Genomic DNA, 13,339 nt, shown 5'->3' with positions numbered 1-13,339 from the left:
TAAACAGGAGATCATATATATATTATTAAAAAGGCAAAAGAATTTGGTTGTGATCCTTTAGAATTTAGACAATGAATCCTTTGTTATAAAATCACAGCTCCTGTGGAGAAACAGTCTTGGTGATGTATGTATGCAGAATCGAATGGGTATGTTTCTCAAGGGAGATATTCAATGTGAGACTTTTTCTACGAAGTGGCAGAATTGAATGCGACATTTCTCAGTCCCCAACTGCAAAATATGAAAGAGATAATTTCATAATTTTATAGTTTTGTGTTCATCATTTTTATTTATTTTTTAGCTGTTTGGTGTGTAGAAGGTTGGTAATGGTCTCGAATAGTAATTATTGGGTGTAAAAAAATACAAATAGCTTATCTTACAAAAGAGTTGTGATGCTGAGGCAGAAATATTAAATGGATTTGTTAAGCAGAATTTACATAGTATTAGGTAGAATGTACATGGCACAAAAAGATAAATTAATATGGCAATTAAATAGTTCCACTGGTATGTCCATTAAAACAATATAAATTTTTAAAGACAAAATTACTTTTCTATTACCTTCTGGTTTTCATCCTCCTTTTTTTAGGGTTACTTAAAAAACAACTATAATTAAAAATTCTTTAAATTCCTTTTATAAATTTTATCAAAACACACACACACACACACTCTCTCTCTCTCTCTCTCTCTCTACATAGATGTAAAATAATATATAAATTTTAAAAAAGAAATCATCAGAGATATATATATATATATATATATATATATATATATATATATATATATATAAGCATACTGCAATTCAATTCCCGAAATTTAAATTTCACAAAACATAAAAAATAATAATAATAATAATAAATAACAAGTTTTTAAAATTTTTGTCATAACTCCAAAAAAAGAAAAAAGAAAAGTGGTGCGTGTATGTATGCATAGTTGTTGGGTATGATCAACATTTTATTGCATGAAACCAACAAGAATGACTCGTTGATCGAGTGACAGATTTAGAGAACCGAGTTCATCAACTTGAAGAGGATAGAGAGAGAATGCCACCATGGAAGAGAAACCAGTAGTCTCTCTGGGCGACCTGATGGTGACGACAACAGTGGTGACACCGGAGATAACGGGAAGAAAACCCTCCTCATCAAGTATTGTAAAGTGATATATTTGTGTATCCTGGTTATGATCGGGAATCAATGATGGCAATGGAGAAAAGGGTGAGAGAAAAATAAAGAATGGTTTGACTATGAGATAGAGATGGATGGTGAGAGATATTACTATTAATTGAAACTCTTCGCTAATTAGAATTCTGTAAGGATATTTTTATCATTAAAATTTTATCTTTTTAAATGTAATACATCCATACGGTGACCATCTACTAGAATTTCGTGCCTGTGCCTGAATATTTGAGTCACAACACACCTTATCACGATAATGTGAAGCGGATTTATAGGGTTTTAAAAAATGTGAAAGTTGATGTTGTTAATTGATTAAAAGATTTGACTATTATATCACACAACTTATAAACTTCTGGAAGACTAACATGAAACAAAGAAAATAACCTGCAGTCCCGCTTGACCCGCCAGCTATAAATAAATATAGCCGTCCACGTTACTACTGGTATTTGGGCAGTCCGAATACGACTATATAACCATATAATAAATCTAATATGTCAATGGGTGCTACAATAGAGTAGTAATATAATGATATATATTTATATATACATACTTTTCACACCCCCAACAACACACATACGCATGTACAAAGTCATACACGTTTAGAAACTCTAAAAACGTCATTAGTCAGACCAGACACCAGAGACGAGGCTTCTGTGTGTGACCAAGCAAGTTCAAGTATGGTGGCTCATGGCTGTACTATTTTAAATGACGAAAGTACCCATCGCCTTCTATTAAACACATGGAAGTTCTGGGTAAAATTTAGTAATTTTCTCGAGGATAGTGTTGTCAAGCTATATATTATGGTACCAAAGTCCTATTCCGCGTAAAATTGGCTCCTACATTACAATCTCCATTAATAAAAATCTCTGTGTCTCTGTCTCTCTGAAATCAAGAAATAAGTTTGACAAGTAAAGAGAAGAATGGGAGATAATGAATCAGGAGGTTGCAAGCCAATTGGTTTCCTGATAGGGCTACCCTTTGCTTTTCTTGCTCTCATTTTATCTGTTGTTGGTGCTGTTGTTTGGATCCTCGGGTCAGTTTTTCCATCTTAATTCCATTTTTTTCATTTTCATTTCCCTAAATTTCTTCAATTCACATGTTTTTGAATCTCAATCAAATCATATATATATATATATATATATCATCACATATACTATTCAACTCATGTTAGTTTTGGTTTTCTTCTCCTACTAACATTACTGTACTATGAATCCCAATCAATCTTCTTTTATGCAGTTTTTCTTTCTTCATAGTTGGAGAGAAGTAAAAAAAAATATATATATATATATATAGAAAATGAACATATATAACAGCTCTCTTTCTATTATTATTGATTTTGCACTAAATTATCATAAAATAATTAAATGATTGCATTTTTTTTCTAAATGACAGGACTGTGCTGAGTTGTTTGTGCCCTTGCTGCTTTTGTTGCGGCGGACTTGCAAAATTGGCAGTGAGCATTATAAAGCTTCCAATTAAAATCATCAGATGGTTCATTGACAAGTTTCCTTGCTGATTTTCAGTGCTACTCTGTATGAATTCATATCTAAATGCCTTTGCACAGGCGCGCACGCGCGCACACACACACATATAGATATATATATGCAACATCCATTCATTATTATTTTAGTCAGTATGTAATTGCAAGTGTTATGGTTATTCATTTTTCCAAAATTCTTGTGATTTTCTTGTTGAATTACTAGCAAAGGCTTCATGCTTTTTGAGCTTTATGATGTATTCCCTTTTCTTTTCAATGTATCTTTGGAATTTAATTTAAAATATTGGGATATCTTAATTAACTTTTTATTCTTGTTTCTTGGAGATGATTAAAGTTTAAAAGTCGGGAATATTATTGAAAGGCTGTTTGTGTAGCTAAATATTGGTTCTTCTTGGAATAACACAAGGTGCTAGCAAACAAGCCCTAGCCATTGCTTTTGAAGAAGGGGAAAAAAGAATTAGGGTAATGCAGAGCTTTATACACCTTAATCATTTCCCAAATTGTTTATTGTCTAATTGCATAGACAATTATGTTATGGATTTATAATCACATTTTAATTATTTTTTGCATTTTACTCGACTGTCTTATTTGCAAGGAATAAAGGCAATGATGATGAAAATGATGATTTTATTTATGGGACACTCTATGTTATATAGAGACTCGTAAACTAGATGAATCTTAGCGATGAACTTCCTAAGTCATAATTCATTCGTTGATTGTAAGTGGCATCGCCAATACATTGCATAACTCGTCAAAGTTTTTCCTTATGGAGCTATAATTTTCATTAGAGACTACAATCTAGAACATGCATTTCATGTCTTTTCAGTTCCAACTTCCGAACCTCCAAGAGACGATCTCTAACGTTGGTCATTGTATTTCTTGGACAACCTTGTACTGAGATTCCATTAACTCAACAGTTGTCAAAATTTGCAGAAAACCTCTTTTTGCAATACTTTGCATCCAAACTACTCCTGTTTCCTGTAAAACTTTCATCAGAAGCATATGTATCATATATTAATGAAGAGACATACATGTATCCAACAGAGTAAAATATGAAAATCTATTTACAAGTCCTTGATCTTGGTGGGAGAGGGTCTTCTACTCTGTTTTTCTACACAATTTAGCGAAACTAAGATGCACCAAGCTCAATAGACTTTAAAACGATCACAATTGATCCAGTCTTCTTCTCTATACCTTCAAGCTTTTATAATAACTATGGCAATCCGCATATATATATATATATAAATCATTACATGTCCTCCCTGTTCGGCCTCATTATTGGGCCCAAGTATCGGTTAAGATGATTTTCTGTCTGGATTGACAAAATGTATGTGTGTGTGAGAGAGTGAGAGATCTTTGATTGGCTTGTTGAGACACTTCTGGGAAAGCAATTCTCTAACATTAATGAAGGTAACAGAAATTGCTCTTTATATTCAGAAAGTTACCCACAGTAAACGCTGGGTAAGCAAGTGCGGAATGGATAACTGCTGAAAGCATCTAAGTAGTAAGCCCACCCCAAGATGAGTGCTCTCCTATTCTGACTTCCCCAGAGCCTCCGGTAGCACAGCCGGGACAACGACGGGTTCTCTGCCCATGCGGGGATGGAGCGACAGAAGTTTTGAGAATTCGAGAGAAGGTCACGAGGCAAGACGAGCCATTTATCATTACGATAGGTGTCAAGTGGAAGTACAGTGACGTATGCAATTGAGGCATCCTCTTTCCATCCTCTAACTTCTGCACATTTGCCCTAACACCTCTCTCATCACTCTCAAACTTGGGCTGACATTAAGTGGGCCCTATATTTGGGCCATAGTAGATATCAGTCCGCCCTGTAATGATGAAAAGACCGGGCCTGGGAATGGCGGATTTGATCTTTGGGCTGGTGGGTCGTCCTTGAAATGGAATGCTCTGGGCTGAGTGGACAGGCCATAACGAAGCCCGGTCCACTTTCTGCTCCATCAATTAACGACGGTGTCAACTTCATTGCCACATTTGCAAAGGGTGTTGTGTACAAATATGTCTCATTAAAATAAATTAGTTCATCTTGTAGCTTTCAAATTAAATGCATACATATCAAAGAAAGATACATCCCTCTTTGCTAATATGGTTTTGGTTCTATTTTCATCTGAATTCGATATGAATTCTGTCAATTCATGACATTATAATTTTATATTATGCATTCAAACAATACCACCAATTAGCTTATGTGCCCTCCTTATCCAAAAAGAGGGACATTTGTAGATTATACCACACTTCAATTTGCTTCCATAAACTTCCATTGTGTGGAGGTGGGGTGCAAAGGACCTACTGTGGCATTTTTATGTGCATGTGCAGTGTCGCACCAACTCTTTTATTTAATTCTATGTCTTTGGTAAGCTACAAATAAATGTGGTCATATAAATCAATCAATCTGTGACACCATATACAAGTTCTTCGATCTCCTGATAACGGGGTTTATTAGTATTTATGCATTTTTAGCGATGGTTAGTGGGGTTAGGGAGGTAGAGGTTAAAGGAGAAATGAAAATGATGCTAGTGTGTTTTGCATAAAGCCCCAAATAATACACGCCCTACGGCTGGGCTGGCACTACACCGCACCGGCCTAATAACACATTGGAACTTCATTCCTTCACAACTTATTTATGACAATGTTGACATTTTTTTATTTTTTATTTTTCTTTTTTAGATGGATTTTGCCATGTTTCAAACTGAAGTGATTACTAAAGGTTGTAGGCTGTTAGTACTTTCTCGCCTTTAAAATAAAAAGTTGGAGGTTCAAGTAATCAAGTGGGTGTGTACGTGTATTTTTTGCCAAAAAAATTTAAATAATAAAAATAATAAATTGATTTAATCAGCATCAATACCATCTAAAACATGTCATACATTATCATTCTCATTCTAATTTGCATTTTTTTACTTCGCCTTGCTCTTATGTCATGTTTGGCACTACTGAATTGACACGTTGGATTTGAGATTAGAAAAAATTTAGGATAAATTTTGAACTAAATGCCTTCGAATTTCAAATCTAAGACACCAATTCGATACTTCCAAACATAACATAAACTTTTTTTATTTATCGTTTTCAAATATCGACTCCTTATAATAGAAAATAGATTGTTCTTATAGCAATTTTTGTGAGTACTCTTGGGAACATAGAAAAAGAAGGCCAGTAGCACATAAAAAATATACAAAAAAATAAAAAATAATAATAATAATAATAAATAAATAATAAAAAATCTACATGTAGTACAGAATGCTAGTTACTTTTTGGAAGCATCACTCAAAGATTCTTCAGCAACCACACATATATTTTTTTATTTTTTTATTTTTAATGAAGTGAAATCCTCGCGATTATCCACTTTTTAAATTTGTAACTACTAAATAAATTCAGTTATTATTAGATAAACTCCCAACTACCAACCTGGCCTGATAACTACACATATACTTTGTTTTATAACATCACCACCAAATCCTACTGATTAGTGTTAGGCTCGCAACTCATTATAATACATTATGGTAAGATGGGACTTCAAGTTTTTATTATTATTTTTTATTTAAATTCAATTCTTAATTATTCAAAATTGGATTTGCCTCTTTGCTCGAATCTGGTAAAGTGCCATTGTATTCTGTTGCAGTGTTATGCAAAGGGAAAACACTGTGTCACATTAGTGTTTCAACAGACACTCGTATGTCGCAACAAATAACAGTGTTCTATATAAATTAAAAGGTTAAAGAAATTGTTTGCATCCAAGAGGAGTCAAATTTTGACCTTATATGTAAAGTTTTTGACTTTTCAATTATGGGGCCCACTTGAGTTATAAGGGTCATTGCAGACCCATTTAATTCCAATTTGTTTTCTCTCTCGGCAGCTCATATCTCTCTCTCTCGCTGCTTCTGCTTTTTTTCTTTTCTTTTTTCTTTTTCAACTTCAATCTTTGATTCCATCTTCATTACTTGCCGGATTTAGGTGCCGTTTGAGGCAAAACGACGAGTGTGACGAGCTCTACGTTCTAATACCAGCAATTCCAGTTTTGCTACCTTCCTTGGAGCTCAAAAATTTAAACCCATTTCTAGGGTTTTGCCTATTTTGAGGTAGGGGCATCTTAATCCACTCTAGTCTTGTTCTATTGTGAATTTTACCTCCATGTTGTATTAAATATGCTTAATTTAGAGTTAATTATATCTATGATGGTATTAATGATGTCTAGAGGGTTTTCACGATCTTGAATATGGTTGGTTCATGTGCAAATTATATTTAGTTGTTGATTTCCTATGTTTACTATGTGCTAGCATGCTGAAATTGATGTATGAGAGTATGCTTATTTAAATTGCGCCAAATTTCCCAATTCATGATGTTAAGCTCATATATATATATATACATGCACATGCTTAAATGTATTTTGTTGTATCTTAATGTGTTAATAATTACTTGGGAGATGTTGAACATGTTGAATGTTTAATTTTATGATGGAAAATTTTAAATGCCATGACATTGAATGTATGGAACATATATGCATGCACATACCATTGGGTTTGCATGAAATGGGAGAAATTGTTCTTGAAATAAATATGGGGAATTTCAGGGAAGTGTTTTTGATAAAATGGTTTTTGCGAAACCCGGTCGCTGCGGGGTTACCAACGGGCCGGAGGTTAATATAGCTTAGAGGGGACTAGGGAGTCGCCCTAGCGTGGTTGAGCTAGCTGGGCCCCATAATGACGCCGCGGGGTTACCAAGGGTCAGGGACACTAGCCAATCCTCCTTTCGTGTCGCGGCAGCGTTACCAAAGGGCGGGCTGTATTAACGTTTGAAAGTGATGATTTTGAGAATGAAAATGGGGAGTGTCATTGACATGCATTGCATTTCATTTCATTGCATTGCATTGTTTATACTTGGAATTGACTTGTATGTTGTATTTGATCCCCTACGTTGTATGATCCCTATCTCTCATTGGCCTATGCTTTGCTTGAATTCACAAGGACACAAGATTTGTGTCTTAAGTGTCACCTACTGAGCATATAGCTCACCCTACTATTTATACATTTTTTTTCAGGTCTTGGAAAAGAACCGGTGAACGACAACCCACCTCAAGCTTGAGCGATACTAGAAGCTCAGTTTTGTGTCTTTTGTATATTTCCCATTATTTTTGCAAAGCACTAAAAGTATAAAGGTATATATGTATATTTTGCAAAACTTTGTCATGTAACCTTGTTGACGAATGGGAAGGATAATTTTCGTTAAAGTAATTATTGGTGTTATTTGATTGTGTATGATCATATACTGTTGCCGTGAATTCGGAAATTGAGCCATGATAGGTTAAAAATGAATTTAAACAGGGTATGGTAGGCCTTTTTTTTAAGGGAGGTTATGCCGAATTTTTTGTAAAATTCTTGGCATCAGTTAGGATCGTTACATATTTGGTATCAGAGTAAAGGTTCGAAAACCTTTAGGACGACGGGTAGAGGCCTACATAGAGTCGTATGGAATGTTGTTTGTGTTGCTTACTTGACTACTTGCTACGTGGTATCTTATTTAAATGAGCATGCTTAACTGCCTATGTGCTTACTTGCTTACTTGTTTATTTTAAAATGTTTCTTGCATAGTTTTGCATGCTAAGTGTTGTACGGTATTAATTCTTGTTGAGTCATCCACAGTGGACCTTAGTGTCATGTTTCTGAATCATTTTCTCATTTTATAGCACGATGTCACGGCGTGAGGAACCTAGAGAAGTTGGCCCTAGACTAACAAGGGGTGATGTTGGTGAGAGCTCCAGCTCCAATCCGGAGGAGCTAAATGATGAGAACATGCTTCTTAGGGACTTGATTCCCCCAAGAGCTGTTCCCCCAAGAAGAGAGAATGTTGAAACACCCGTACCCGTAGAAGTGGGTGAAGGTTCTGTGGCACTGGAGTTTAATCGTTTGTTGCAAAATGTCGTGAGGGCAACGATTGTTGCTCAACCGTAGTTGGTACCACAACCTACAGTTCGAGTTGAGGAGACTCCAGCTCAGAAGCGTCTCAAGATCATTAAGGTGTTTTCTCAGCTGATGCCGGTTATGTTTGAGGGCGGTGCGGATCCAATGGTAGCCGACAACTATATGGATCAAGTCGAAACTCAGTTGACCTCAATGGATGTGACAGAGGATCACTTGAAGATCATCCTAGCAACTTACAAGTTTACTATGGATGCCAAGGTTTGGTGGAAATCGATCACTAACCAGTATAAGATTGACGAGATGAGTTGGGACAGGTTCAAGGAACTGTTCTATGAAAAGTACTTTCCGCTTTCCAAAAGATGGGAGTTACAAGACCAGTTTCATAATCTTATTCAAGGGAACATGTTAATGGCGGAGTATGAGAACAAGTTCACCTCACTCTCCCGTTTTGCTCCAGAAGTGGTGAGAGATGAAGCTAACAAGATTCGGAAGTTTGTCTCGGGTCTTAATGATCGAATGAGGCCGTTGATCACGGCACAGTTTATTAAGGTTTACTCTGAAGCAGTGGAAAGGGCTTTGATGCTGGAGGCTGATAATAGAGAGAATGATGCAAGAAGAGAGCAATTGAAGCAAAAGAGGGGTGCAGGGCCATCCTCAGAGGGATCTTCTTGGAAAAGGAACAGGGGCAGTCCATCTCAGTTTTAGGGGCAACAGTCTACAAGATCTGCTCCTACCACTCCTATGTCAGCTGGATCTGACAGGAGTGCAGTTGTTTGTTATCAGTGTCAGCAGCCCGGACATTACAAGTCCAGTCGTCCGATGAGATCGTCTTCAGTTTCGTCAGCTCCGAAGGCTTGTTATGGGTGTGGCCAGCAGGGTCACTTGATTCGTGATTGTCCGAGTCAGAGAGCAGACACCATTAGTGGCAGAGGGTCACAGCAGAAGCCGTCACAATTGGCTACAGTTCAGTCAGGTTTCAGACCACCACCACCACAGCCTACTATGTCTTCACAGGGTTCACGATCAGTTAGGAAGGATACTCCTACTATGTCAGTGCAGCAGTCAGGTGTTCAGGTTGGCAGTCCTCAGGCACAGGTACCATAGGGACGTGTTTTTGCACTGGCACAGACTGATGCATCTTCTGGACCGTCAGTCCTTCAAGGTATATTTCCAGTGTTTGGTTGTTGGGCCCGTGTTTTATTTGACTCTGGTGCATTTCATTCTTTCATTTCATCATCATTTGCACTTGCATCGGGGTTGGAAGTTAGTTTCTTGGAACGGGCGTTGAGTGTTGATACGCCAGTTAGGGTTTCAGTGTCATTGAGCCGAGTTGTGTGGGATTGCTCCATTGTGATAGCCGGGCGGACCTTTGTGTTTGACCTTATCCTCCTGGAGATGACTAGCTTTGATGTTATTCTCGGGATGGATTGGTTGGCTTCATTTCATGCCACGATCGACTGTTACAGAGGAAGGGTTACAGTTTGCACTCCCGAGGGAGACTGTTTCTTTTTCGTGGGAGATCGGAGTGATTCCCACATTTCATCGTTTTATGGAGTTCGTGGACGAAGTCATGGTGATTATTTCTTAGCTAGTCTTCTAGCCGAAGAAGATGATATCGTAGGAGAAGTTTATCCGGCGATTGTTTGTGACTTCTTGGATGTTTTTCCAGAAGATTTGACAGAGTTGCCTCCACACCGAGAAGTGGAGTTCTCTATTGAGTAAATGCCAGGTACCGCGCCGATTTCTATGGCACCGTATTGTATGGCACCAATTGAACTGGAAGAATTGAAGAGGCAGCTTAATGATTTGAGGATGAAAGGTTTCATCCGACCGAGTGTGTCACCGTAGGGCGCACCGGTCTTGTTTGCTAAGAAGAAAGATGGTTCGTTGAGGTTGTGCATCGATTATCGGAAGTTGAATCATGCCACCATCAAGAACAAGTATCCTTTGCCAAGGATAGATGATTTATTTGATCAGTTGAGGGGAGCCAGTTGTTTCTCGAAGATTGACTTGAGGTCTGGCTATTATCAGTTGCGGGTTAGGGATGAGGATATCCCGAAGACAGCATTCGGTACACGGTATGGACACTATGAGTTCCTTGTTATGCCTTTTGGCTTGACTAATGCGCCAGCGACATTCATGGACTTGATGAACCGCGTCTTTCACGATTACTTGGACCAGTTTGTGGTAGTTTTCGTAGATGACATTCTTGTGTACTCACGGATTCGGGAAGATCACGAGGTCCATTTGAGTATTGTTTTACAGATTTTGCGGGAGCACCGATTGTATGCCAAATACGAGAAATGTGAGTTTTGGCTACAGGAGGTGAAGTTTTTGGGGCATGTTGTTTCAGAAGGTGGAGTATCAATTGATCCATCAAAGGTTGAAGCAGTTTTGACTTGGGAGCGACCCAAGAATGTGTTTGAGATCCGCAGTTTTCTTGGTTTAGCGGGTTACTATCGGAGATTTGTGAAGGATTTCTCCCGTTTGGCAGCTCCTATGACCCGTTTGACTCGGAAAGGGGTCAAGTTTGTCTGGAATGAGGCCTGTGAGTCATCTTTCCAGGAATTAAAGACAAGATTGACTACAGCTCCAGTGTTGGTGATACCTGAGCGTGGCTTGGGTTATGTGATCTATTGTGATGCTTCACGTGACGGGTTTGGATGTGTGTCGATGCAGGATGGTAGAGTAGTGGCTTATGGGTCTCGACAGTTGAAGACTCACGAGCTTAACTACCCTACTCATGATCTGGAGTTAGCGGCAGTTGTGTTTGCCTTGAAGTGTTGGAGACACTACTTGTATGGTGAGAGATTCGAGGTATTTTCAGATCACAAAAGTCTCAAGTACCTTTTCTCCCAAAAGGACTTGAACAACAGACAGAGACGATGGGTTGAGTACTTGGAAGATTACAACTTTGATTTGCAGTATCATCCGGGTAAGGCAAATGTTGTAGCTGATGCCTTAAGCCGAAAATCTCGTGGAAGTTTGGCCAGTTTAGCTATTCGGAAGTGGAAGATGCTTGAAGATCTGGCAGAGATAGGATTACAGTGTTGTGATGATGATGGTTGCAGTGAGTCGGCATTCTTATTTAGTCTTGTGGCTCAGCCTACTCTTGTTGTACGAGTGATTGAGTCACAGAGACAGGACCCGGACTTAGATGCCATCCACGCTTTGATCTCTAGTGGTGAGACAGTGAAAGATTGGGCCTTGCATGCAGATGGGGGTCTACGGTTCAGGGGTTTGTTGGTGGTTCCCACAGTATGTCGTAAGGATGTCCTATGGGAGTTTCACACTTCCCATTTTGCAGTTCATCCAGGTGGTACTAAAATGTATCACAATTTGAGACGTCAGTATTGGTGAAGCGGGATGAAGAATGATGTTGCACAGTTTGTGGCTAGATGCCTTACCTGTCAGCAGGTGAAGGCCGAGCATCAGAGGCCAGCTGGTTTGTTGCAACCATTACCTGTAGCGCAATGGAAATGGGAGCATATTGCTATGGATTTTGTGACAGGTTTTCCAAGGTCACGGAGGGGCAATGAGGCCGTATGGGTCATCATTGACAGATTGACCAAGACGGCTCACTTTTTGCCTATTAAGGCAACAGATGATGCAGAGAAGCTTGGTGTTCTTTATGTAAAGGAGATTGTAAGGTTACATGGAGTTCCTGTAACCATTGTATCAGATAGGGATGCTAAGTTCACTTCGAAGTTTTGGGAAGGACTTCAAGTAGCGTTTGGTTCAGCGTTGCATTTTAGTACGACATTCCATCCACAGACGGACGGTCAGTCGGAGCGTACTATCCAGATTTTGGAGGATATGCTTCGGGCATGTGTACTTGATTTAGGAGGTAGTTGGGAGGATCACCTTCCACTTATTGAGTTTGCCTACAACAACAGTTATCAGGCGAGCATCCAGATGGCTCCATTTAAGGCGTTGTATGGTAGACCTTGTAGGTCTCCTGTTTGTTGGACTGAGGTAGGTGAGACAGCCGCCTTAGGACCCGACATTGTACTCGAGACTACTGAGAAGATTAAGTTGATAAGACAGAGGTTACTTACAGCTCAGAGCCGACAGAAGAGCTATGCGGATAAGCGGAGACGACCGTTATCCTTTGAGGTGGGAGACCACGTTTTTCTACGGGTTTCTCCACGGAAGGGATTGATGAGATTCGGAAAAAGTGGCAAGTTGTCGCCACGATTTATTGGACCGTTTAAGATTTTGGACCGAGTAGGAGAGGTTGCCTACAGGCTTGCTTTGCCACCACAGTTGGATAGGGTCCACAATATTTTCCATGTATCGATGTTACGAAAGTACGAGCCGGATCCATCTCACATTTTGAGTTGGGTTGATGTGGATATTGATGAGGATGTTTCCTACGAGGAAGGACCAGTTCAGATCCTTGACACTCAGCAGAAGGTGTTGAGGAACAAGACGATACCAATGGTGAAAGTCCTTTGGAGACACCATGGAGTCGAGGAGGCTACTTGGGAGCTCGAACAGGAGGTTCGGTCCAAGTACCCAGCGTTGTTTTCTTCTCCAGGTATGTCTTGATTTCGGGGACGAAATCTTTTTTAAAGTTGGGGAGAATGTAAAGTTTTTGACTTTTCAACTATGGGGCCCACTTGAGTTATAAGGGTCATTGCAGACCCATTTAATTCCAATTTGTTTTCTCTTTCGGCAGCTCATATCTCTCTCTCTCGCTGCTTCTGCTTTTTTTCTTTTCTTTTTTCTTTTTCAACTTC

The 13,339-nt window shown here is 38.8% G+C and overlaps 1 long non-coding RNA gene across 1 annotated transcript; it reads left to right on the top strand.

The window, feature by feature from the left end:
* Positions 1–1,785: 1,785 nt before the first annotated feature.
* LOC132310360 (uncharacterized) lies at positions 1,786–2,948 on the top strand. Its single transcript, XR_009482594.1, has 2 exons — positions 1,786–2,202; positions 2,562–2,948. It is a non-coding gene; the product is annotated as an uncharacterized LOC132310360 (long non-coding RNA).
* The last annotated feature ends 10,391 nt before the right edge of the window (positions 2,949–13,339 follow it).

Source organism: Cornus florida, unplaced genomic scaffold (assembly GCF_030987335.1).
Source record: "Cornus florida cultivar Cherokee Brave unplaced genomic scaffold, ASM3098733v1 CherokeeBrave_3.0.0_Hap2_Chr05, whole genome shotgun sequence".
Classification (NCBI taxonomy): Eukaryota; Viridiplantae; Streptophyta; class Magnoliopsida; order Cornales; family Cornaceae; genus Cornus; species Cornus florida.
The sequence above is the reverse complement of the archived record's forward strand: the minus strand, read 5'-3'. Positions and strand labels throughout refer to the sequence as shown.